Here is a 25,309-nt window from a genome sequence, read left to right on the forward strand (position 1 = left end):
CTATAGCTTACCTATTATGAATTGAGCAGCTATAAGAATTAATGTGGCTGAGTCACTGTAGTGTGCTGACTTTAAATCTTTGGGAAATAAATCAATGAGTAGGATAGTGGTTTCAATCCTTCCTAGTTTGAAAAGCAGATATCTTAAAGTGATATTTACAGTGAGAACAATTTGACTGGGAGACATGATTAAAAGGAAACTAAATGAGTGTTGGTTCTGATAACTTTTTAATGAGATTTCAATGAAGACAATGAAAGAGTAGCAGGACATAAATCATGAAAAACGAATATTTCTTATCAGTGGTTTATTTATATACTATATACTATGCTATATTCATAGCAGCTTAATATTTTATTATTGATCAGTAAATTCCTGTAGTCAATAGTTTTTAAATAGTTTTTGGAATGATAGGAAAGTCTGCAAGAATTTCCCTTCTGGAGAAAAAGCCACTTGCTTGCATTTGAAATTATTTTGGGAAATTTCAGTTTCTCTGCTAGGCACAATTATAGTTTCTAATGCATACATAGGCAGATTAGCAGCATGGTATATATAGTCCTTTGGAATTAATGACTTTGAGGCTTAAGCAGGGTTTTGGCCACTTATTTACCTGGAAACTTATTGACTTTTATTGGAATTTCTTTATTTAGAAATGTCATAGCAAAAGACTGTAAGAGATCATTTATTCTCTTCCATGTCTTTGCAGGCAAGTGAAAAAAAAATAACATCTTAATAATATCAAGTTCTACTTATCTAGACAAAAGTAGATGGATAGTTGTGTAATTCTCTAGTGAATGCTGGTTGGCTTTATAGAAAATGTAGGTGTATTTTAGGGATAAAATTCCATTTCTGCCAAGGATCCATCTTAAATTAACTCACAGTTTTCTATAATACTTGGACTATGCAGAGGTAATTCAAAAAGGTTGGTTAAAAGATTCAAAGTCCTTTGATAAATGAAAAATATCAATGATATGTGTCTTTTCTCTGTATTTTCCTCAGAATTGAGTCCTATGTATTCCCACCTGGATTCTCTAGTTTCAGTAGTGAGAGTGAATTGAGTAGTGAGCATTTTCAGGATAACCTCTATCCCCTGCAAATCCTTCCTTCTTATGAAAACCACTTGCCGATTTTGGCCACCATTGACTTCAGAAGTCCTACTAAAATGTTTTTTTTTTTTTCTCAAATGGATTCACCAAAACTATGTTCTGTGATGTTCTCTCCCCAGACCCTGGAGCTGCTTGAACCAGAGTTCATAGAATTTCAACATTGCACAGCTGTGTGGGACAAGTTTGGAGAGAAACATTCTCTCTCTGTGCAAATCTCCTACAGAGAGAGATACCTATCTGCCTGTATTCTAATATGGCAAAGTCTTAGTGCACCACAGCTTCCCTGGTGTTTACATAGTTTCCCTGCTTTTCAAAACAATCATTTGGGAGGCAGATGGGAGGAATATAGTCATGATTCCAGAATCATCCACTGTCATTAGAGTGAAATGACACGATGCCTAGATTCATCTCCCATGAGGATGAGCTCCTTCCTATAAGTCCTCCTGAGCACAGGCGTTTGGAGAAACCATGTGCCTGTTCTAAAGACTTGCCCAGACATAGACAAGTATCACTTAATCTCCTGCTGTGATCTCTTTCTCATCCCACCTGTTTACTCTTCATTGCAATACTTTGGGCATTATACAAATTTGGCAGCAAATTAACTTTTCCTTTTTAGATTCTTTCATGGTTCAAGCCTTTGTGATTTCACTTATCTGAAATAGCAGGGAAAAAAAAACAACAATAACTGTGTTTCACAGAGCTTTTTATTTGGAAGATATATAATCAGTTATATGACTTTATTTACTCCTCAGACAAATTAGTTTCTCCTAATTGTAATATCCAGATGGAAGCAACTCCAAAATTTTAGACCTGGTTTTCTAAATCATGGCAATTGTAACAAGCTTGAGTTCACACTCTTTTCTGTAAAACCCATGAAATTTGCAGCCTCTTTTGGAGAATTTTCATGTGAAAAGAATAGATAAAAGGATACCTGGGGGAGCAGAGCAGTTCTAGCAGAAGGGAGACTGGTTTTTCTTTCCATGTATAATCCTTGGTTGGAATTTTAGCTTATTTGTCCTAAAATGCAGTTTTTGCTGCTTTTAAATGAATGTGACTTTGCTGATGCCAGTTAAGGAGGAAAATGGGATTGACATCATTTGCCTAAGCCCTCAAATTAGGATGCTACATGGCAAAGTGAGCACTCCTTGAGCCAGGGTCTGACATTTCTGCAGACAGAAGGTGGTGCTGTTGATTAGGAACAGTACGCAGCCCCGCATTTTCCCATCAAGCTCACCATCAGGTTGTTATCTTCACAATCATTCTTTACTGAAAAGTGGGGGAAAAGAAAAAAAAATCACAGTCAACTGGCATGAATGCTGGCATTTGACTTCAGTGACTTCACTGCTTAAAAACTACCTGGTAGATAGATCAACCATGTTATTTTTCTTGTTTTACGTAAATCTTAGAAACTATGGGGAGAAATTAGTTCTCAAATATTGTACATATTGTCTCTCTTCATATAGTGAGGTTTAATATTATTTGAAATGCTTGCAGAACATCCTGTGGCCTGGTTAACTCACTGGCTACTAGAAAAAGCTAGAGATTTAAAACTGACACAATACTGTTACATATGGATATTAATATTTCTCGAACACAGACTATTGAAAAAGCATTTTTGGACTCTAAGTTGTTCACTGGGTAAATACTTTTATGGAATGATATTTGAGTAAGCTCAGGGACCAGGTAAGGAGCTTACCCTCTATAAATGCTGAACAGTATTGTAATCACACTGGAGTCCCCTGGTTCTGGTTAAAGGGAAGGATAGAGATTACTAGGTGCAGGAATGGGCTTATGACCCAGAGAAAGCCAAGAACATTCTCAAATCCCTGGAGGAGAGGTCAGGCTACCTGAACATTGGCAATATCATCAACATCAGTCAACGTTGGAAAGCAATCTTAAAATTAAAAAAATAAAGATGAGGGTCTTAGTCAAATCTGGGGAATCATAGGCTTTCTAAAATTAAAGACGGCAAGAACCAAGAGTCAGCCAGATGTTCTTTATATAGTTATTGAGAGAGGGGGTTCAGATGCCTCCTATTAGCATGTTAACACTAATTTAGGAGAACTTTGTGTTTATATCTGGTGATATGTGGTGATATCCTTTGGAGAAAAGCTGAGGAGGAAGAGAATCTTAATTAGCAAAGATTGGAAACTTGAATCTTTCCACTGCATTTGAGAACACATATGTTCTCCTTTTTCCATGCTTCTTCTCAGGTTCCCTTTCTCCTTGGTTTGTTGGTTAATCTGTATCTCATTTTGGTTGGAATAACCAGCACAAAGATTCTCAGAAGGAGATACTGGATTAAAAACAGATTCTGAAATGAGACTATTTCTGTTTTAAGTCAGGTTCTGTTATTTGCAGATTTGTGTTCTGTGCCATCGTTTCTCATTTGGCGATAAATAGGGAACCTTACTTGCCAGATTGTATAGCGACCGTGATTTCTTATAGGTAAGGCATGATGAAAATTAACTCACTCATAATAATTGTGCCATCAGGGCTTATTATCCTTTTTGTTCACTTAGGAATGTCTGAAAAGATCCAGAAGAAGGATATAGTCCAATGAGCATAATTTTTTTTTGAGTTAATGTTCATTTTTTTATGACTGGTCATGATTTCTTCTTGGAATATGCCCCGGGACTTCTAGCATCCACAGGTGCTTTAGGCTTCACAGTGTAAATGCAGAGAGAGAAAGGAAACATGTCACTGATGGCAATGACTTGCCATGGGGTGGTAAACTGTGATAAGCTTCTGAACTGTACAATGAGGTGCCCAAATGGCTTGTCAGCAGAGACATTTTTAGAAAGAAAAAAAGAGAGAGATGTTTGATAGTTGTACTATACCAAAAACAAAAACTAAAGCATGTGTTTGGTGATACTCTGGATACATAGGACTCTTGTTGAGTGGGTGAAGCTGATACTTTCCATCAGAATTCCCATGGAGTAGATTTCTTTTTCCCTAAAGGCCTCAGAAAGCTATTTCCAAAGAGAATCCCTTTAGGTTTACACATTTTGCTTTTGTCCATTCTATCATCTTATACTACTTTTTTTGTATGTTGGTGTTTGATGTCAGCTTTATTTTTTTTCCTCTAATAATTTTTAAGGCACAATGACCTTCTGATCTTAAAGACTTTATATTTATAGGAGACAAAAAAGTATGCATACATTTGACTATATCATTTCAAGGAATACTGTATTCTACAGAGAATAATATTGTACATGATATCCACTGATCACCTTGGACCCTTGATTCCTGTGAGTCTTCTTCAGATCACCCACTCTGTGTTCCCACAGTCCTCTGATTTTCCCTATCTTTGGGAAAGTGTGCTGTAATTAATCAATGCTTCCCTAGTTTTCTCAACAGATCTGTGTTTGAGCAAAGACTGCATTTTATTCATTGATGTCTCCATAAAATTTAGCAAAATGCCTACAGTAGGTACTCAATCAATATTTCTTGAATGAATAAATGGATGAAATAAGTGGTAGAATAAAATATGTGTGTGTGTGTGTGTGTGTGTGTGTGTGTGTGTGTGTGTGTGTGTTACAGAGATAGGAGTGGGGGAGATAGAAAGAGGTATGGAGAAAATGGAGGCACGATCTTGTCATCTCAGCTTTAAGGGAAGGATGGGTATACAACTAGCTTATCTGATTTTCCTCTAGGCTCATGGGTCTTGAGTAATTTTAGAGCCTTTGTTTTAGATTTTTTTTTAAAGGAAACTCAAATAGGTAACACCTGTTAAAATGCTGATTTTTTTTAGAGAGAGAGAGAGAATTTTAATATTTATTTTTATTTTTTAGTTTTCAGCGGATACAACATCTTTTTTTGTATGTGGTGCTGAGGATCGAACCCAGGCCGCACGCATGCCAGGTGAGTGCACTACCGCTTGAGCCATGTCCCCAGCCCATGAAATGCTGAATTCTGAGGACTAAGTAGCTCAAGGTTGTTCATGGACTTCATTCACCTCCGCTCACACCACCATTCCCTTCATTACACCAGGCCCTTTAGAGTTGTTTTCCTTTGTTTGTTTTGGTGGTTGTTGCAATAAATACAAAGTTCAAAGCGAAAGTTGGGGTGTCCTATCCAGTTCCAAGATTTGAGAAATCTTGCTATGTCCAACAGAATTATCCATCCCACTAATAATAAGTTGCATTAATTTGATAATGCAACAATACCATTTTTTCCCTTGAGTTCTTTTTTGTGTGTTAGCTTTTCAAATGTCTACCAATTTGTTAAGAGTAATACTTCTCACAAGTTAATAAATGAACTGTTTCCTTTGGCTTGGGGACACTTAAAAAATGGCTGAAACACTAACAGTTACTGTGAACAGAAGAGGTTTAGGGATCTCTGCTCCAGGGTAAAAGTAAAAAAAAAAAAAAAAAAAATAGAAATGAGACTTAGGAGGAGGAGATTCTGGATTTTTAAGGGTAGGAGGCTGCCAGTACTATGATTTTGTTCCTGAACATGGTTCTACAATTGAAGGTCAGGATAGGTAATTAAACAGAGACCTTCAAGTTTAGGTGAGCAATTTAATTATATTATTGTTTAATAGAGTTATTGCTACATGAGTCTTGGTTTTATTTCCTCACAGATCATAAAACTTTCCAATTAAATATTTTTTTCCATTACTCATGGATCAAATATTATAGACTCTAGTAATATGACAGTCAAATATGAAATAACTTCTAAACTCTCTTTTTAAAATGAAATATAATGTTTCATCTTTAACTTTCTTTTTAATATCTCTGAAAAATTTTAAAGCAATAATTGGAAGAAGTGTTTTGCTGAATTTTGCCTGCAGTCAAATTCTCTTTTTTAAAGCTTTCTCTTAGCCCAAACAAAGAAATTAATGTGAAAGTGTCATATATTATTATGGCTCTGGGCACCAGTCAAAATTGAGCTTTCCCCTCCCTTACTTTACACAGCTAATTAATAATCAAACTTGATTTATAATGGACTTTTTAAAATCTTATTTGTAGAAAAGAGCATAATTCAAGAGACATTGGAAAACAACCGTAGTTTTGAATTTTGGATTCATATTTTAATTAAAATGTTTAGTATCTCATTTTAAAAATAAAAGCTGTTAGATATCTCTCGAAAAGCACCAATAGTATAGAGAAAGTGTCTTCCCTTTTTGCTGCTTATGACATACATAGGAAATGTTTCCAGGGTCTGCATATTAATCTTATGATTTTTCTGTACTTGAAAAGAAAAAGAATATGCATGACCTGGCAGTCAATCTGATGGCAGCATTTTCCCTTGATGAATATCTCATCTCTTTTCTTTAGCGCTGCAAAGTACTTTTGTCCTTTATTTGCCACTAATGCTTATGATAAAAAATTAAATTACTGTTCATCCTTTCAATATGTTTTCCTCAGAGGATCACTGCTGAAGAACAAACATTTAAAAGAGGATGTGGAAGGTTTAGTTTTATACACAACCCTGCTATATTATTCATTGCAATGCATTTTTAATGTTAGAGAAAGAAAAATAAAATGTATGTTAATTTCTAGTATGAGACAGGCAGTGATCGAGGGAATGTGATAAATTCACAGAGGCTGGGGATGTGTGCTTAATGATAAAATAAGAAGGCTTCTCTCTTCTATATCCTGGGCTTTTTTTTTTTTTTTTCTGCACGTGGGAAGGAAATGTGCAAGGTTTTATGGATGAAAAACCTCAGGACATCATCTCCAACTAGCTAATAAGTCTCAGGTTCTTAATATTTGCAATTGAAAGAGGTCACCAGAGCAAGGTTACTAAAAACAAAAACAAAAGCAAAAGCAAAACCTAACAAACACAACAGAACAAAAAGAAGCTTTGACTCTCAGCATCATTGAGAGTCACCACTGGGATTTTTGCTAAGTCTTCTAGTGCATCCCTAGATTTCATCTCTCCATTTCATTTTACATTCTTTAATAAAATCGGCATTCTTGTTGTTCATAAATAAGTCCATTATTTCCTAAACAGGTGGGAAAATGTATGTGAGCATCCTTTCATATTTTCTAAAAGCTGATACTATGTTACAAGAACAGGGAATGAATAATGTGCTTTATTTTGTCTGTGAATTGTCAGGGCTAATGGTTTTCTGTGAATTCCTTTCTCTTGGAATTCAACAATTTATCTTCAATCTGGGAAGAATTACAGCATCTGGTAAGAAACAGACTTACAAATTTCTCACAGTGTAAGAAAGCAGATTAAACTTCGTCGACTCTGTTTTTTCATGTTCCCATACGTTTCTCTGTTTCTGTTCCAGGAAGAGGGACAGGCAGCATTTTTTTTTTTTTTTTTTGATGTAAATAAGAGGTAGCCAAAGCACTTGAGTTCTAGGATTTTTCTCAAGTGTTCCAAAGACATATTCAATCTGTCGTCACCAGAAAACACTTATTTTGAACTTGGGAAGAGTGAATTTGTTAAAAGAGAGAGAGAGAGAGAGAGAGAGAGAGAGAGAGAGAGAGAGAGAGAGAGAGAGAGAGAGAGAGATGAACAAAAACCCTAAACTATCATGTGAAGAATTATGTGGTTTTGATTTTCTGCCAAACCAAGTAGTCTTTGGTTTAAGAAGGAAAAAAAAAAAGAAGCATTTTTCATTTTCCTTTGTTGAGTAAAAAAGAACAAAAAGGAGCAAACCATACATTTAGTGTAACACGGATGAGACATAGGTTGCTTTTTCAAAATACTGAATTTTATAATCCCTGAACTGAAACCAATATGTTTTATTATATACTTAAGCCTCAATGTAGCACATCTTATATAACTCATATTTTTTTAATCATGCTGTTGCTTTTCACCTTCTCTGATACCCTTAATGTAATACTGGAAATACCTACAGTTTAGCATAAATATGATTTTATTTCATACTCTAATCATACACAAATTAACAAATATCCATTTTTAGAGCACTACCTCATGGATTATACTCTGTACATGCAGTGATCTTGATTTTATTTTACTTATTTTGTAATGGCTATCACCATAGCAACTAGGTGAATTTTACCAAAATGAAAACACATTCATTATAAGTAGCTACTTCACAATGATTCATGATAAACAGGCTACATACCGATGCTGAATAAATGATAATGAAATTCAGATTATTAGTCACAAAGACAAACAGATCAAATCACCCCAAAATATGATGTTTTTGTCTTATTAATTTCTACTTCTTTGCTATCTTTGCTCTATTGATAAGGTCTCTAAAGATAATTCATGAAATTATAGAAACATAGGTCTCTTGTATGGAAATTTCTATTTTAAAAGATATTGCTACTGTTACCTAAGTCTGTTCATATTAAATCTGACTTAGCCTGCTTAAGGTCTGTAATATGGTCCCCATGTGTTTGTGTCTCAGGAGGAGAAGATATTTGTTCTGGAAGGCAGGGTGATATCTTCTCTAACCCCTGTGAACCCACCATTTCTGAGTGTGTGCCTGCTTAGGAACTTATCCCCAAGGTGATGATGTTAGGAGACAGAGTTTTGGAAGGATTTTAGGTCATGAGGGCAGATCCCTCCTGACTAGGATTAATACCCCCCTATGGAGCTGAAGAGATCAAAGTTCTGCCCTTGTACCACTGAGAACACAGCTAAAAGGCACCATCACTGAACCAGAAGGCAGAACCTCACCAAACACTGAATCTGCTGGCACCTAATTTGAACTTCTCAGCTATCTGAACTGTAAGAAATAAATTTCCATTTTATAAATCACCCATTTTATGGTAGTTTGCTATAATAGCCTGACTAGAGTACAATAGTGATCTAAAGTCATTAATTTAAAAATTTTGAAGCTCATCTTTCTGATCTTGAAAGTGGGGTTTCTGCAATGATTCATTGAAGTAATTGTGTATATCTATAAACACAATGTGTGATATATAAAAAAGTTCAAGATATTTAATTATGACGATGTTGTTAATAGTAGAATAACTATACCTTCCTCTACAAGGGTCTCTTTCTCTTTTAATTTCAAACCACATTTATTCATATTATCTGAGGAAATTAAAATGAAATTTCTAAAACATTTACTTTCAAATATATACATCAAGACAATTTTCCAAGAATAGTCCCATTTTTTTTTTTTTGTCCAGGATGGTATCTGGCCACATGAACCATGCTGCTATACCATCATAACATTTCCATCTCCTCCTACTTGTCTTGGGACACCACTTGTATGTGCAAAAATGAACAGAGTTTTTACCTAAAAGTGTTATGTATTATTTACAATTATGAAGTATAACTTGAAAATTCTCAACAATATTTTCTTGAAATAATTTTTCCTTAGAGCTTTAATGAACTCTAGGCAAACATTATCCCTCTTTTCCTTAGCATTTTTGGAGCCTAGCAGTCTTAGACTTGGGCACTTTGGCTCAGCTCAGAAAGAAGTGGGAATTCTGTGTTTTCCATGTATTTGCCGAACATGAGCCTTTGATAGTTATTCTGTGAAGTATAAGTTATAAATCAGAAAATGGTCACATGAAAAATCAATTCTTTCTAGAAATTATATTTAGAAGAATGCAAAAATCAGAATTTGGGCATCAAATCCTGGAACTGTCCTAATTCTTCAAGAAACTCAACCTGTGATACAGCAAAAAAAAAAAAAAAAAAAAAAAAAATTAAAAGTTGATACAAAAAAAGATAAAGTGACAGAGACTTGGAATTGGGTAAAAAATTCAAACCCCCCCCTTTATCCCAAGAAATTAAATAGCATCCACTCTTTATTGTGCACATTTTATATACTGAACATAGTACAAAGCACTCTAAAGCTATCTCTTATTTAATTGCCACAACATTGAGAGTATATATTACTACCTTTGAAGTGCATACAAAATGAATAACTTGTTCATAGCTAGAGATGGCACTGAGCCTAGGTCTCTTGACTCCAGGCACATTTATTACTTAAGTACTGCAGTGCTGACTGTTCAAGAGAAAATAGGATCTCAACCCTTGAGCAATTGTGGAGGAATGTTTATTTGTCTTTAAGTTAGCATTAGACATCTTTTGGGAAAATATGTATCTTCATTTTGAAAATACTTTGTATGCATTCTTAGGATCCATGGAGTTAGAGAAGCCTACATTTCAGACATCAAATGTTAAGATGGAAGAAACACAGGTGATAAGGTGAGGGATCCAGAGTATGCCATTTTTGCTTCAAGAAGGGAAGAGTGGAGTGAAACATGTTGAGATACAGGAGAAGAAAAAGAGGAACTTATAAAATGAAGAGAAGTTGAAATAATGAGAGAGTAGTAAGCTTTGAGGTGGGTAGTAGGTTAAAGAGCAATAAAGCAGATGCTGGTTCATGTTTCAGAGATAACTTGCATAGGAACAAAAGCCCAGCAGGCTATGAAAATGTGTGTCTAGACCTCTAATGATCTTTTCAGATTTTAATAGGACATAGAAATGGAAAAACTTCAAGTCAAGTGTACTAACTCACAAAAAGAGAAGAGCTCATGTCTGCCTGACACTATTAGATATGGAGTGACTATTCGGGCTCAGGATCAGAGTGAGGGTCTCGTCACAGATCTTTGATCCCTAGATGCTGTTACAGAGCAGAGGCTTATTAACCACACTTTCTTACCTGAGATGGTATTGGCCAATGACTATGCCACATTCAACCATTGCTCATTCTCCTTTGCTACAAGGGACACACTTTTCAAACTGGGTCATCACTGTTGTTTACTATTGTTTCTGCTCTTATTCTGGGGAGCCGTGGCTGTTGAAGAATATCAGAATACCATACTGATCAAAGGACCCCATCTCAGGGTCTGTGACCTTGAGATACAAGAGCTTGCATTCCTGATGTCACCCAGTTATTAATATAATTACACAGTTCACAAGATAGCCCAACCTCTCTTTGAGCTAAGCATAGTTATCCGTATTTTGCAGATAATGGAAATTGAGATTTGAAGACATTGTGACTAAGGATCACAAAATTATCATGAGTAAAATCAGCATTAGGTAGCAGGTGATAACAGCAACCACAGTACAAATGTGTGCCTGAATCTGGCATTTGCCTGTGCTCACTCAGCACTGAGGGCTGGATCAAAGTTCATGATCTGGCTTGCTCCTTCATTGCTATTCGGCAATATTTTGCGATATTTTTGTGCTGATCTTTCTTTTCCCAAACTTAGACTATCCACAAGTTCTAATCCTCCCATCCTTAGCAGAGTTCCCTTAGCAGATAATACTTTACTGAGAACATTCCAGAAGCAAACTAAATTCTTCAGTCTTACTCCTGAGCAAATCTTTCATATTGGCATCCTACTTCTACAGCAACATTTCTCATCTTCTTCTTTTGTGATTATGTCCTTTCCTTTATCACCAAGGAAAGCTAAATACTTTTCCTTTGTAATCCGAACTAATGTCTCCTATACTCTTGATTTTATCCTGTCGTTCCTTATCAGGACCTTGCTATCATTTAGGTCCTTATTTTCATAATCAGTGTTTACCATGCCCCTACACCAGAGCTTTTCTCTATGCTTATAAACATTTCAAATCCATTTGTCTAAGCAAAGCCTAAACAAACTTTAGAAAATATGTGCTTTATGCCTAGAACCTAATCATTGCCCCTGTCTCTCATAATGCCATCCTGTGGCTCTTCCTTTTTTTCCCAAAGGTACTTTTTGAAATAATGACTATGTTTATATGTTTTCACCTCAATTTTCTTCTTACAGGTCCTATCATCTAATCTTTTCTCGCAACATACTGAGCTTCACTTATACAGTGCAAAAAAGACCTCATTCAAGTGGGTACACAAACTATACAGAACATTTTGGGAAAATCAAATCCTTGGTTTTGACTTGAATTGGGCAGAAAGCAAAAGGGTTGTTGCTGTACAAGGAGTATAGACAACACATTATGAAGAGCATTTTGGTTAATGTTTTGGAATTTTTCCTGAAAAAGTCAAGATTCAAGGAGGTATTTTAAGCGCATGGTGATGGGCTCAGATTTGTGGTCTAGAGACAATACAGCTCTGCGTAGAGCATTTATAGAGACAACACTGGAGAATTATCCCTCCGGAAGTTATTGCAACTACATAGGAAAGAAAATGATGGAGATTTGAATTAAGATAACATCTCTGAGGAAAGTAGTAAAGGAATAGATATGAAGCCATTTCCAGTATAGATAAAATGATCAGTGACTGTAGAAAGTAGAGGTTGAGTCAAGGATAAACATTCATCTGTGTGTATGTGTGCATGTGACTGAAAGGTAATACTTAATTTTTGTCCATGTTAAATTTCAGGCATTTCAACTATCCCATTAGCATTCAAGAACCAACATATCTCCCTCCTGCTTTTATTTGTACCAATCTTTCTTCTTACCATGAGAAAACATTCTTTCTCTTCCCAAAGGGTCCACTTCAGAGGTGGTTGGAATTTTCTGCCATAAATGATACCACTCTACAATTTTACCCTCTATTGACTACATGATTAACTTTTCTAACATATTACTACCATTAATATGCCCCATAAAAATAAGCAAAGATTTAAAAATACAGAAGACTCTTCCTGCCAAAATTGTTTTCTTACTCCATGTTTTCCTCCAATCATTACCATATTTCCATGTTTCTCATTTTAGCTAATTTTGTCAAAGATTTTTAATAATTCTCTCTACATTTTATTAAATCTCTTCACATGTCATCTCCTCCTTATTTTAATTCAGAGTTTCTCAACCTTAGCACTATTTTGGGCTGGATAATTCTTTGTTGTGGGAGGCTCTGCTCTGTGCCATAGAATCCTTAGCTGCATCTCCTACATCTACCTCTAGGTATGAGTGGCATCTGGTCCCCATCCTCCAACTGTGACAACCAAGAAGTTCTCCTGACATTGCTAAAAGTGTTCTGGGCACCAGAATTGTTCCATATTGGTAACCTCTACCCTCATCTTTTCCTACCACTCTATACAAACGACTTTTGTGAAGTCATGTATAACTTCTGTGTGACTCAGCCTAATGATAAATCTTCTCTTCATCTCATTCACTCTTAGGTACATTTCACAAATTTGACTTCTGTATCCTTCTTGGAACATTCTCTTGAATTATAATCACATTTTTCCCCACATTACTGAACAGTCCTTAAAATTTATTTACTGGTTCCTCCTTCTCCCTGCTCAGCTTCTGAATATTAAGATCAGGCAGGGCTTAGTGCCAAGCTACTCATATAAAGCTACATTCTCTGCTAGGTGATGACATACAGTTCCCCAAATTAAAAACTCTCCACATGCTGAAGATTTTTAATTTTGTATCTCTAGCTGGAATTCGGACCTATACATCTATAACTTACTTGCTCTCTCTAAGCAATATTGCCAACTTTACAGAGCCATGACAGGTATTTCTTTTTTTTCCCCTATTCTTGTCTTGGTCTGAGTCAAACTTGGGAACTCCAAGCTGTTCTTTTTCTCATAACGAATGTTCAATTGTTCAAAACATTTCTATGTCCAACATATATTTCCATGTCTCCCCATTTCTCCTCTTTTTCTGTCTCTGCTGTTACAATCTTAATTCTGATCATTATCACATCCCACTTGTGTGGCTGCAACCATCTGCCAACTGGTCTACCTGATTTAATTCTTGCACCACTACTCCATTTGATTCTTGGTAGGCAGAGAGGTTATTAAAACCTGAGTAGATATGACATATTGCTTAAAACATGCAAATACTTTTTGTTGAACTTAGAATAAAGTCTAAGCTCTTCACCAGTACCAATAAGAAACTTCATGATGTGATGCATACGCATCTGTCTTTTCAAACCTTGTCACCTACAAACTTCTCTTTATTTTCTAGGCTTCAGGTGTGCATTGGCCTTTCTTGTTCTTCAGGGTACAAAGCTCATTCTTCCCTCAGGATATTTGCTCTTCATCATGCCTCTGCCAAGTCACTCTTTCCTAGGTCTTCTCATGTCTAGCTCTTATTTTGTTCAAGTCACAGGTAAAACATAACTTTTTGAAGAAGCTTAGCTTTACTACCTACTCTAAATTAATATCTCCTGCCAGCAAAAATTTCAAATCATCCTTTTAAATATTTTTCTCAGTTCACATTACTATCCGAAAGTCTCCTGTATTTACATACAAGTTCTACTTTCTCCTTCCATAGAAACATTAAGCTCAGAAAAGTAGATACTATATTTATCTTGTTGCCACAAGCATCCTTTGTACTTAGATCCATGCCTACAACCTGACACCTAGTGTGGAAAAAATGATCCATGCTTGCAGGTTCTGAACTACTACCTGGTCCATTCTCTCTTACACAATTTCTTCTGTTCTTGGATTTTTAAATCTGAATTTCCCACTCACTGACCACTCCAATTAATCCTATTAGCTATCCTCCTATCCCAAATCAGATCTTGAATTAATATCATTATTTATTTTTCAGACCTGGCATTTTAGAACCACATTTGAATTATCCACCTTAATGGTCACATCCAACTATTCCCCCAGATTTTTAAATATTTTTCCTTGGAATGTTATTAACATTAGTTTTGTATTTTCCATGTTTATTATTGCATAAACATATTCTAGGTTCTTTATGCATCTCAAGTATACCTTTTTTTAAAAAAATGAGTCTTCTTATATCTAGTCTTTATTCTGATCCAGTCCATATACAGTCAAGGTCAATTTTCCTTTGAAGGAACTACCATTTGATATGCTCCATCTCAGTGTTCAGTGATGATCCAACACTGCTCAATGGAGTCTCAAGTTCTCCCTTTGGAATTTATGTTCCATAAATATGATTACCCTCTACTTCTCTAAATCTATCTTTACTCATTTTGTGTATCTTTTTCTATAGCCAAACCAGAGAGATTTAGCTTCATTACTTTTCCCTTACTTGGCTAAGTTGACGAAGAATAAGAATAAAGTATTTTTAGTGGAGTTAATAATACTATCCCTTTGTTCAGAATAGTTTCTCTAAAACAACCCTTTCTTAAAATTAGTGTTTATCTTTAACATAGAGCTTTTGAAGCTGCACTCTTGGGAATGGGTTTGTGCATAACTTTTCAAACTGAGACATTATTTTTGTATGACCAGGTACTATTCTCTCTTCCAAATGTGACAACAATGAACATAATTATTATCACTTAAAGTTACATGAAAATTCTACATATGTTAAAAATAAAATTGTGTCAAAAGATTCATTTGTTCTGGGATGATAGCGCTGTGCTTTTTTTGTACTTTCTGAGTTTTTTTTTAGGCAACATGTGATTTCTAGTTCAAAAGTGAAGAAATGCATTTTAGAAGTAACATATCTTATTTTTTGAGATTTGACAAGGTGTTAACAGTTCTTTGGTAGATTAACTAATTTTATCAAAACAATAAAACACTATTGACCAAGTATTTTTCACAAATATCTAATACCTTATGAAATAGCCTAATAATAACTATAAAATAAATATAACATTTCCTTTTTCAAATTGCTTACTGTATTTACTTGTGACCCCATAGGTGGTAGTCATATGAAATGTGGTGACAAAGACAGCAGTAGAAGCAACAATCCCTAATTTGTAGTTTAGAAATGTTTTGACAATTTGTATTTCAGGAAGTGGGGGTGTACAGCTCAGTAGGAAAGCATTTTCCTAAAGTAAAAGATCAAGACAAGTTAATATAATCACTTTTAAAATATAAAAAGTTAAAAATATATATAGTTAAAAGTAGTTACCTCTAAGGTGTGAAACTCAAGTGGGGAGCAATAGTACTGACATTTTCAGTTACATGTAATTTTTCAGTCACATATATGAACATGACTAACATTTAACTGAAAGAAGAGGATATTTCTTTATAAATTATGGAAGAGGAAAGTAAAGAGCTGAAATAGACTGGTAGCTACATCAGCACACTAATTTTTTTTTTTCTGAAGTAAGATTGCATGAGGACATTGAATAATCTGGAAAGGTATTTGCCATTAAATCAAGCCTTTCCCACTACTTGTTATTTATCACATGTAATACACTATCTTAGTGATATATATTATGTACATTGAATGGAGATCCTAAACAAGGAAACCGATATGAAAGTAAAATTATTTAGTCAACTATTCAAGTACTAAGGCTTAGGAAGTCAGAAATAGAATTGTAATCTATCTGCAAATCCTTGTTGCTGATATATTACAAAGTAGGTTCAAGGTGAAATTTTGAGTGACTAAAGACATTTTATAAATAGTTACTTGAAGTCCCAAATTAATGCAAGTCTATGTTGTTGGGAAGTCAATTCACTGTCAACGTCATGACTTTAATGTCTAGGAAAACAACTAGTAGAAAGAATATATTTTAATTTTTCTATCCCAGAGAGAAAAAAATCTGAGTCATTTGAGTAGCTGGAAGGAAAAAGGAGCTAAAGAGCAACTTTCCAGAATACTTACTAGGAACTTAATGAGGAAAAATGCACATGTGTAGAATTACTAACCTTCCTGCATCTTCATCAAAACTCAGATATGATTGTCATTCAAGAAATTTTTGTCCAGTAGACAAGTCTGAAAGCCTCCTTTGTACAAATGCAAATGTGGATGTTTATCACATTCTATCTTTCATATTTAAAAGTGATTATTTTATCAAATCTTGATTTTAACTTTAGTGTTTTGATTTAGTGTTGTGCTAGAATGTGGGAATTCCACAAATGTCTGATGATTTTTTTCTTGCTTATTTGTCATAAGAATATGTGGGGACTTATTGGCAGAGCGTTTGCCTTGTACATGTGAGGCACTGGGTTCCATCTTCATACCACATAAACAAAATAAACAAAATAAAGATATTGTGTCCATGTATAACTAAAAAATATACTTTAAAAATACGTATGTGGAGCAGCTAGACTTTCTTATTCCCCTATTTTTTTCTATGCTCTTAAAAAATATGAATACATATTTGCATATCATATAGAAGACATAATTTTATGATGAACATTTGCTGCTCTGCTGCCCAGCAGCTGCCATGATACTGATAACAGTAAACATGGTGTTCTGTTTCTGTGGAGTTGTTCCATACTATATTCCTCTCTGATATTTCTCAAGTGAAGGTATCTCCAGGCTTGAGGAGTAGCCACTTATAACATAGATCTGGTGAATTAAAGTTGATCAGTGTGCTTGTCACAGTGATTCAGGAATGCATGTCTATCTCAAAGAAGCCAAATAAGCACATACAGAACTCTCCCATGTGTTCTAGTTTCTTCCTTTGAACATCAGGAAAACAAATTCCTTTTCCCAGGATATCAGGTCTGAGAGGATACGGTTTTAAATGATGAGCAGCAATCATGCTACCACATGTTGCTGAAGCCAAAAGTTGGAAAATGACCAGTACCTAGAAACAGAGGTCAAGCCTGGGGATCAAGCTTCATTCAAAGTCCAGAGTTTTCTATTATATAAATCAGTAATTTCTCCTTATTGTTTAATTCAGTTTGAGCCTATTTTTTTAATAATTTGTAACCAAAAGAGTCTGGGTAATTGTTGCAGATTAAAGATGGCTTCAAATTCTCTGATTCACTGTATTGACAGTTTGAATCTATGTCCCCATCTCTACTCCCTCAAATCCTGGCAGGTTCTGTGACATCAAGCATTGGCCTGATGGACAATAGCAAAAAAAGACACCGTGTTTATTTCCAGGTCCACATCTTAAGAAGCCAGCAGCTTCCAAATCCATTCTCTTGGAACTCAGTCCCCAGGACCTCTGAGACACCATGGAAGAAGTCCAATGGCTCTGGGACCACTACACCAAAGAGAGAGTGAACAGAGCATTGGTGAACGATCCCTGCTGGACATTTAACCTTCCACCCTAGTTGCTGCTCATGCGAATGAAGCTGTCTTGGATTCCCCAGACTCACTTTTTCATTTGAGAACCACTCAATTAAAGAAAGCACGTGCCAAATACCACCTCATGACTTCAGTAGTCACTATGTGGGATTAATTAATCATCCAACTGAAGCCTGAATACATACTTGATGCACACACTTGTTAGCTATGCTAAAATACTTGTATTTAATTACAGAGATATTGCTAATTAGTTATTTTTAAAATATTATAGACAGCCAGTAGGTGTTGAAAAGTAAGAAAAAAAAATGTTCTTTTTCAGGAGGAGAGTGACAAATGAGCTGTGACAGTTCTCAGTTCAGAGGTGAAAATGGAACTTATTTTTAAGTGTGAGCCGGATCAGAAGGGTGTTTTCCCATTATTACAATATTAATCAGATTCTTTGACTTGGTACTGGGATTGAGCTCCGGGCACTCAATCACTCAGCCACATCCCCATCCCTATTTTGTATTTCATTTAGAGACAGGGTCACTGAGTCACTAAGTGCCTCACCATTGTTGAGGCTGAATTAGAAATCAAAATTCTCCTGTCTCAGCTTCCTGAGCCTCTGGGATTACAGGTGTGCTCCACCATACCCGGCTTGTCTGGTTCTTTAGGGTTGATAAAATGTACCCAATTACACATGAACTATAAATACATGTATATAAAATCACGGTCACAATAAATTAATAATATCTACAAAGTTTAAGGTCATTATGACTTCATTCCTAAATTTATTTATATATGTGTGTTTATGTATCATGAATACATTAGAAAAATTGATGCATACCGTGACCACTACCACCTATGCTATCTTCCATCAAATGATGTACATATCTAATGAAAAATAATGTTGTTTACATAGGAAGTATAATTCAGAATTATAGCTAAGGAAAGGCTAATGGCTAAGGGAAAAAAGAAATTATTTACATAAAGTTTGGTAAAATCATGAGAATTCAAGTGTATAAGATTCTTGTCAAAAGTAACCTGGAAACCACACTTAGGTGGAAGGATAGTGAGATGGATTTAACCTGAGCATCATAGGTCAGAAGATGTGAGTTCTAGTTCTGGCTCTGGCCAGAAATATGTGTTTCATGCACAATTTGCTAACTGATTTGAAAATAATCCCCCCAATTTTAATTGTATCTTTGCACACAGTCTATGATCTGGTAAAAGGAATACCTTAAAAGACTATACTTACATAGGTACAGATTCAGAAGGTACTTACTTAAAAAAAAAAAACAACCTGCCATTGCTTGATATCCATGTCATAAGTTGTACCTGAATTTCTCAAATATTGTGAATGAGTGGGGGAAAATAGGACTTTAGACCGTCTTTCATAAAGCTCCAGATTTACTTAAAAAGTAATGTAAAATAATGTGCATTGAAAATTGCTTCAATACAATTAAAATTTAATAAAGTTAGAGCTGTTCACTTAGTTATGTTCTGACATTTTATAAATATTAAATGATGGTTTATTTCTTTATTTTCAGGAGAAGATAATTACGAACATTACTGTTGTCTGGGAAGAGTCACTGTCAGGGCTTTTGCCTTTCTTTTCTTGTTATGAACCAACATTTTCTATAACATCCTTTTAACTGGTGATGAGTGATGCTTGATTTCTTTTCCTTTCTTGCTTTGTAACTCAGAAGCCTAATTTTCCCTGATGCAGTTTTTCACTTAAAACTTTTCCAGGTTTCTACAATGATTTAAACTATCAATATTTCCTTTTGAGTTTATAGCCTAAAGCAGATTTGTGCAAAACATGATTTTCCTCCAGAAGTGCTATTTGATGCAGTAGTTCATATAATTGAAAAAAAAATTATTTGTAATCCTATTTTTATTAACCAGCCCTTGATGTGGGAGAATTACATCCAGATATCTTTCCTAGTGTTGCTACACTAAAAGTGTTACCCTATTTCACCTGTTCTTTTTATTTGGTTTATTAGAGCTTGTGGACCATGCGAATTAGAATTGCTCTCAGGAGCTTATTAAAAATGAAGACCCCAGCATCTCATATACAAGATTCTAATTTAGTAGGACTAAATTGAAACCCAAGGATCTGCATTTTACACAAGTGCCTCCAGGAAGTTCTTATGCACACCTGCAATAAATATGAAAGCCAATGGCAATAAAGTATCCCAGTACCTATAATATGTATTTGTAGAAAAAATGAAGTAGAAAATGGAAACAAGTAATTTAACTAGTTTTAGAGAAAATTTTAGTATGCAGACACATCTTGGAAAATTCTGTGACTCATTTTATTCCAAAATTGCAAAAGCCTTAAAAAAAAAAAACATGACTATGGTTCACATCAGTTAAATATTTGCTCACATTTTGGAGGTTTAAAAATATATGCACAAATTCCCTTCAAAAAGAGTGGACTCATTTCTCCCATCCTTAAACATGGGCTGTCTTAGTGACTCCTCTAAGGAACAGAATGTTGTGGAATTAGCTATGTGTGATTTCTGAAGAAAGATCACAAAAATACATTGTGGAGTCTACCTTGAACTTCTTCGTCTCTCATTCTGGGGTAAGCTCACTGCCATATTGTCAGGACGTTCAAGAGCACTGGAAAATACCCAGATAGGGAGGAACTGAGATCTCCTACCACCAGCCAGCATCAACTTGTCAGGTGAGCAAGATACATTTAAAGTGGCTTTTTATGTGATAGCATGTATGAAGATCACAATGAATCCCACTATTATGTATAATCATAATGCACCAATAAAAATTAATTTAAAAAGAAATGGAAGTATTAAAAAATATAAAGTGCATTGTCCTCAAACCTCAAAAGGATTCAAGGGACTTGATCTCTGGCAGATGTTTTGGCTGTGACCTCATGAGAGAAAATGAGGCAGACCATTCCACCAAACCAACCTGAATACCTGAGATACAGAAACTATAAGAGCTGGTAAGGTTTACTGTTGGTTAGTAACTCAGTTTGGATTTAGTGAACATACTTTATTATATTTCAGGCTATTATCTTGGTTACTTTATTTTATGTAGGAATTTTTAAAAAGTTGCTTATCCATTAATGTAATAATTCATTTTGAAGCTTGATATGTTCATTGACCTGTGTTCATGTTCCTTTCATTCACCTGAATCTTTTGGCCATCTCCATAAACTAAATTAATATGTTCCTTTCTAACAGTACAGTTTTGAAAAAGACATTTTAATAGTATTATTACTGAGTGAGCTTATGTGAGAAATTTGGATACTTTTCCTATGAATGATTTGTTCTTTCATTCAATAAATGCTATTTGATACATACTAAGCGTCATGCACTCTTCTAAAAGTTTGACGTGCATCAGTCAACAAAAGAGACAAAAATTCTTGTTCCGATGGAATTTATATTTCAGTACTGGTTATGACTTGCTCATTAAATGAAAATACAGTGAGTTTCAACCGTGCATATGCAGATGCACATAAATGCACATGCGCTGTCACACTTAGGCTATCTTGTAGCTTCTACATGGAGGCTTTTTTTTGTAATCTAAGTATCTTTCAAAATGAACTTTTAGACCATTGTTGCATTAATTAAAATATTACAATGACAAAGATAAATTAAGATAGTAATTTTGTCTATCACACGTCTCTTGGCTATTCATCCAATGCAATAAAAATGTTTGAGCTCTTCAGATTATTCTATCACCCTGTCACATTTTAATGCCAACTTTCTATTCATTAGAGACATTTTACCTGAGGGACTCTTTATCTTTGAGTTTCATTTAGGAAAGGGTGATAATGTCAGAAAGCACACAAGATTTTATTTTATTCTCCTTGGTATAAAAATACTCACAAGAAGGTAACCAAGATATCTATTTTTTTTTCTTCTAAGCTGAAGATGACACTATCTACTATTTTTATAGCATTTATATTATAATAGTGTGTCCTTAAATTTATCAGTGACCTATAAGATACATTTTGAACACCAAATGATGATGAAAGGTTTACAGATATAAACCTCATTTCAAGTGAGTTTAACTTTTCAATGAAAATGACTGGGAATAGCTAGCTGTTAGTAATAGCTTTTCATAGACTTAAAAAGATTTATTCTTTCATCTTTTCCTAGCTTTTCAGAGACAGTCAGCTTTTAAGACAGTTAATTTAGTTCAGATTCTTTAATTTATAAATAAGTAACCAGAGTTCAAGAAATTTTAGACAATCTTAGTAATTATCTGTTAAACAACAAAACCCCAGACTGTGACTCAGCAGACGGTCAAATTCATTACAGCATTATCATCTCATTAATATGTGTAGATAGAAGCAGACAAATATTCATTTCACAAGTGCTTAATTTTTCAGTTAGCAGAAACTAAACTCAAACTTTAATATTTTACACTCTTAATCACCAGTTGAGCCAAAACGAAAAATATTCTTTATTTCATATTTCAGATGGCCTCAATTTAAGAAAAATGACTTTACACAACACTTTAAAACAGGCAACAAAAATATATAACAACATTGCTAAAAATAATTGTTTCAATTTTATATTTGTATATTCTCTTTTTTAATGAAATTTAGTAACAGTAAATATAAAATTGTATCTTTGTAGGGTGCATATTTAATTACAACCCTACAGGTTACACAAATTTTGATGTTATGAATACCAATTGCAAGCAGTGTATTGTGCTTTGGACATTATCTCATTAGAATGAACTTTTGAGTCCATAGTATACTGAAAGATGTGGATTATATATACCCTCGATGGGTGTTTCTATGTACCATCTTACTTATTCTCCATGCTATTAGTAATGGAACCCCTTATTTCTCCATCTCTCACTTTAAGGACTGCAATGAAATAAAACCCCAAAATAATTAGCTGAGTTGATGAATAGCAGTTTCCATTCGCATTTAGTGGCTATTTTACTGCCTTGAACATTACCATTGGAAAATGCTTTGGTTTAATTTAATAGGCTGAAAAACTGTTGCATACTGTTTAGCTAGCTTTAGCAAATATTTTATAAACACTTAATGGTTATTTTCACTTTCATTTTAATGAAATATGTCTATCTTATGAAATATGCCCTTGTTTATCAGTGACTTTCTTTAAATTTTTGTAATTGTTTTACCAAATGAATACACTTTTTCATATTTTCACAATTATTTGCCAGTTTTCAAGTTTTGATTATGCTTCAATTTTTAATCTAAGTAGCCAATAATATTAAATAGCTAAGTCTGTTTTATCTTTTCTATTGTGTTTTATCCATTGACTCTAAATTTAAAATCTGTGGAACACTGATATTTCCTAGCTCTTTCCAGATTTTGAGTATGCTAATTTTAATTTCAATATGTTAATTCTAAAATGTACTTTCATATATGAAGTCAGAAGAGGGTTTGTACAAACAACTTTCAAAAACCATCACTCACCCTGTTGTAGCTTCTAAATTAATATTTATAATTTTTTTGATTTTTAAAAAATTTTTAAATGTTTTTATTTATAGATGACAGTGGAATGTATTACAATTCTTATTATACATATCGGGAATATTCATAATTTTTAATGTGTAATTTAATCATTATTACAAATATTCTCATTACTGTTATTTTAAATATTTTTCATATGTTTTTTAGGACATATTTTAGAATATTTCAATTTCCATGAAAATTTATTCAAATTTTATTTGACTGCACTAAATACAGCAGGTTAATTATGAATATACTAACATCTTAAAACATAATTTTCTTTTTATCTAGTCTGTCTTTTTGATATATCTCAAAGTTTGTATCTTATTTTTATATAAGCTCTTCATATTTCTTGTTACTCTGCTTTATATTTCTTTTAGTCAACTTCAATGAAAATGTTAATGACATTTTCTACATGATGAATTTTAATATATGAGAACATGTTCACTTTTGATATTTACCTTCCACACCATTATGGAACACTTTTATTGCCTCAAAGATGATTTTCAGTTTAGTGATTAAGGATTCTTAGAAAGTAGACAACCCAATCATATATACATATAAAAATCATTTTTATGACATTATGTTTACTAGGTAATTCTAAAAGTTATGGTCAGTTTTAGTAGCTATATCAAATATTATTTTACCTCTATTTAACCAGCAATGCCTAAAATATTCTAATAAATAGTATTTGTTTGAATTTATAAATTTTTAGGATTAATTTTAAAACTGTTTCACAGTTTTAGAAATTTGTTAGAGTAGTATTATACTTCTTTGTTCCAGTTTTATTCTAAATTTTGGCAAATAAGGTCATGAGCTTTGAGATAATGCACAAGTAAAATTAATTACATTTTGAAATAATACTTAATGTATTGTTTACATTGAAATAGAATTGCACATAGTTTGCCAAAATATCTCACTTATTTCTGTGAAATGGCTTCATCTTACAGTATGTATTCTGTTATCAAAATTTGAAAAAGAACCAAAGTGAATTTCCTTTATATGTTGATAAATTGTGTATTTATAAATCAGTGTTTTCTTTTTCCTTTTTGCTAAACAAGTAGTTAGTTTTATTAAATTTGCACTTACTATAACTAAAATCACTATTGCACAAAAATAACAAGCAGAAATTGCTAACTAAAGATATCAATCATCAAATTGTGTTTCAAATTTTTTTCTTTTTTTTTTCCTAAATAATTTCAAACGTACAACACAGAAGGAAGAATGATGTAATAAACTCTCAAGTACCCTTAATTCAGCCCCAACAACCATTAGGGTAGATCAATCCAGTCTATTAATTTCTCCCATTCCTGTGTTATTTTCAATCAAATCACACATGCCATATAATTTCATGTGTTAACATATCTTTATTATATATTGGGGCATTTTTTATCAAGTAAATGTATTTAATCAACTTCTTCTTATTGAATATTGGAGTAAATGTAGCTTTAAAAGCAATGCTGTAATAAATATAAGGTACATAGGTTTTCCCACATTTTGAGTAATTTACTTGAGCTGTCCTCCTAGAAGTGGAACTGATATATATGAAAGGGTATGCACACGTTAGTATTTTTAAATATTTTTCCTAATTTTTGCCAATTCAAAATGTCCTGAACTATATACAGTTATATTAGTCTTTCACTATAAATATTAATGTTAATATTTTGTTTTGCCATATTGATATTCTTTAATTATTATTTCTATTTCCTTGCTTAAGAATAAAACTGAATTGTTTATGGGTATTTGTTAAAAAGTTTCATTTTCTTTTTATGCATTTATTTCTTCATTTAATTATAATTAGACATTTGTTTTAATATTTTGTTAGAATCAATGTGAATTCTAATAAAAATATTTAAGACTTTCCTTTTTATATTTGTTTTAAATATATTTTGGTCTTTTTCGCTTATCTTCTAATTTTATATTTTTAGTATGCATGTGTTGCAATATTTATGTAGGCAAATTCGCTGAGCATGTCCTTTGTGATTTCTTTCTATCCCTTCTAAGTTTAGTAAATTGTCTCTTTCCAGAGTTTAAAAAAAAATGTTCAAATT

The 25,309-nt window shown here is 33.7% G+C and overlaps 1 long non-coding RNA gene across 1 annotated transcript in view; it reads right to left on the reverse strand.

Annotated features, from left to right (window-relative positions):
• Nucleotides 1–1,841: 1,841 nt before the first annotated feature.
• Nucleotides 1,842–25,309, reverse strand: part of LOC144370120 (uncharacterized) — a 54,160-nt gene continuing 30,692 nt past the window's right edge. The window contains exon 3 of the long non-coding RNA XR_013430060.1: nucleotides 1,842–2,369. This is a non-coding gene — a long non-coding RNA (uncharacterized LOC144370120). The remainder of the gene's footprint in view (nucleotides 2,370–25,309) is intronic.

Source organism: Ictidomys tridecemlineatus, chromosome 13 (genome assembly GCF_052094955.1).
Source record: "Ictidomys tridecemlineatus isolate mIctTri1 chromosome 13, mIctTri1.hap1, whole genome shotgun sequence".
NCBI classification, from domain to species: Eukaryota; Metazoa; Chordata; class Mammalia; order Rodentia; family Sciuridae; genus Ictidomys; species Ictidomys tridecemlineatus.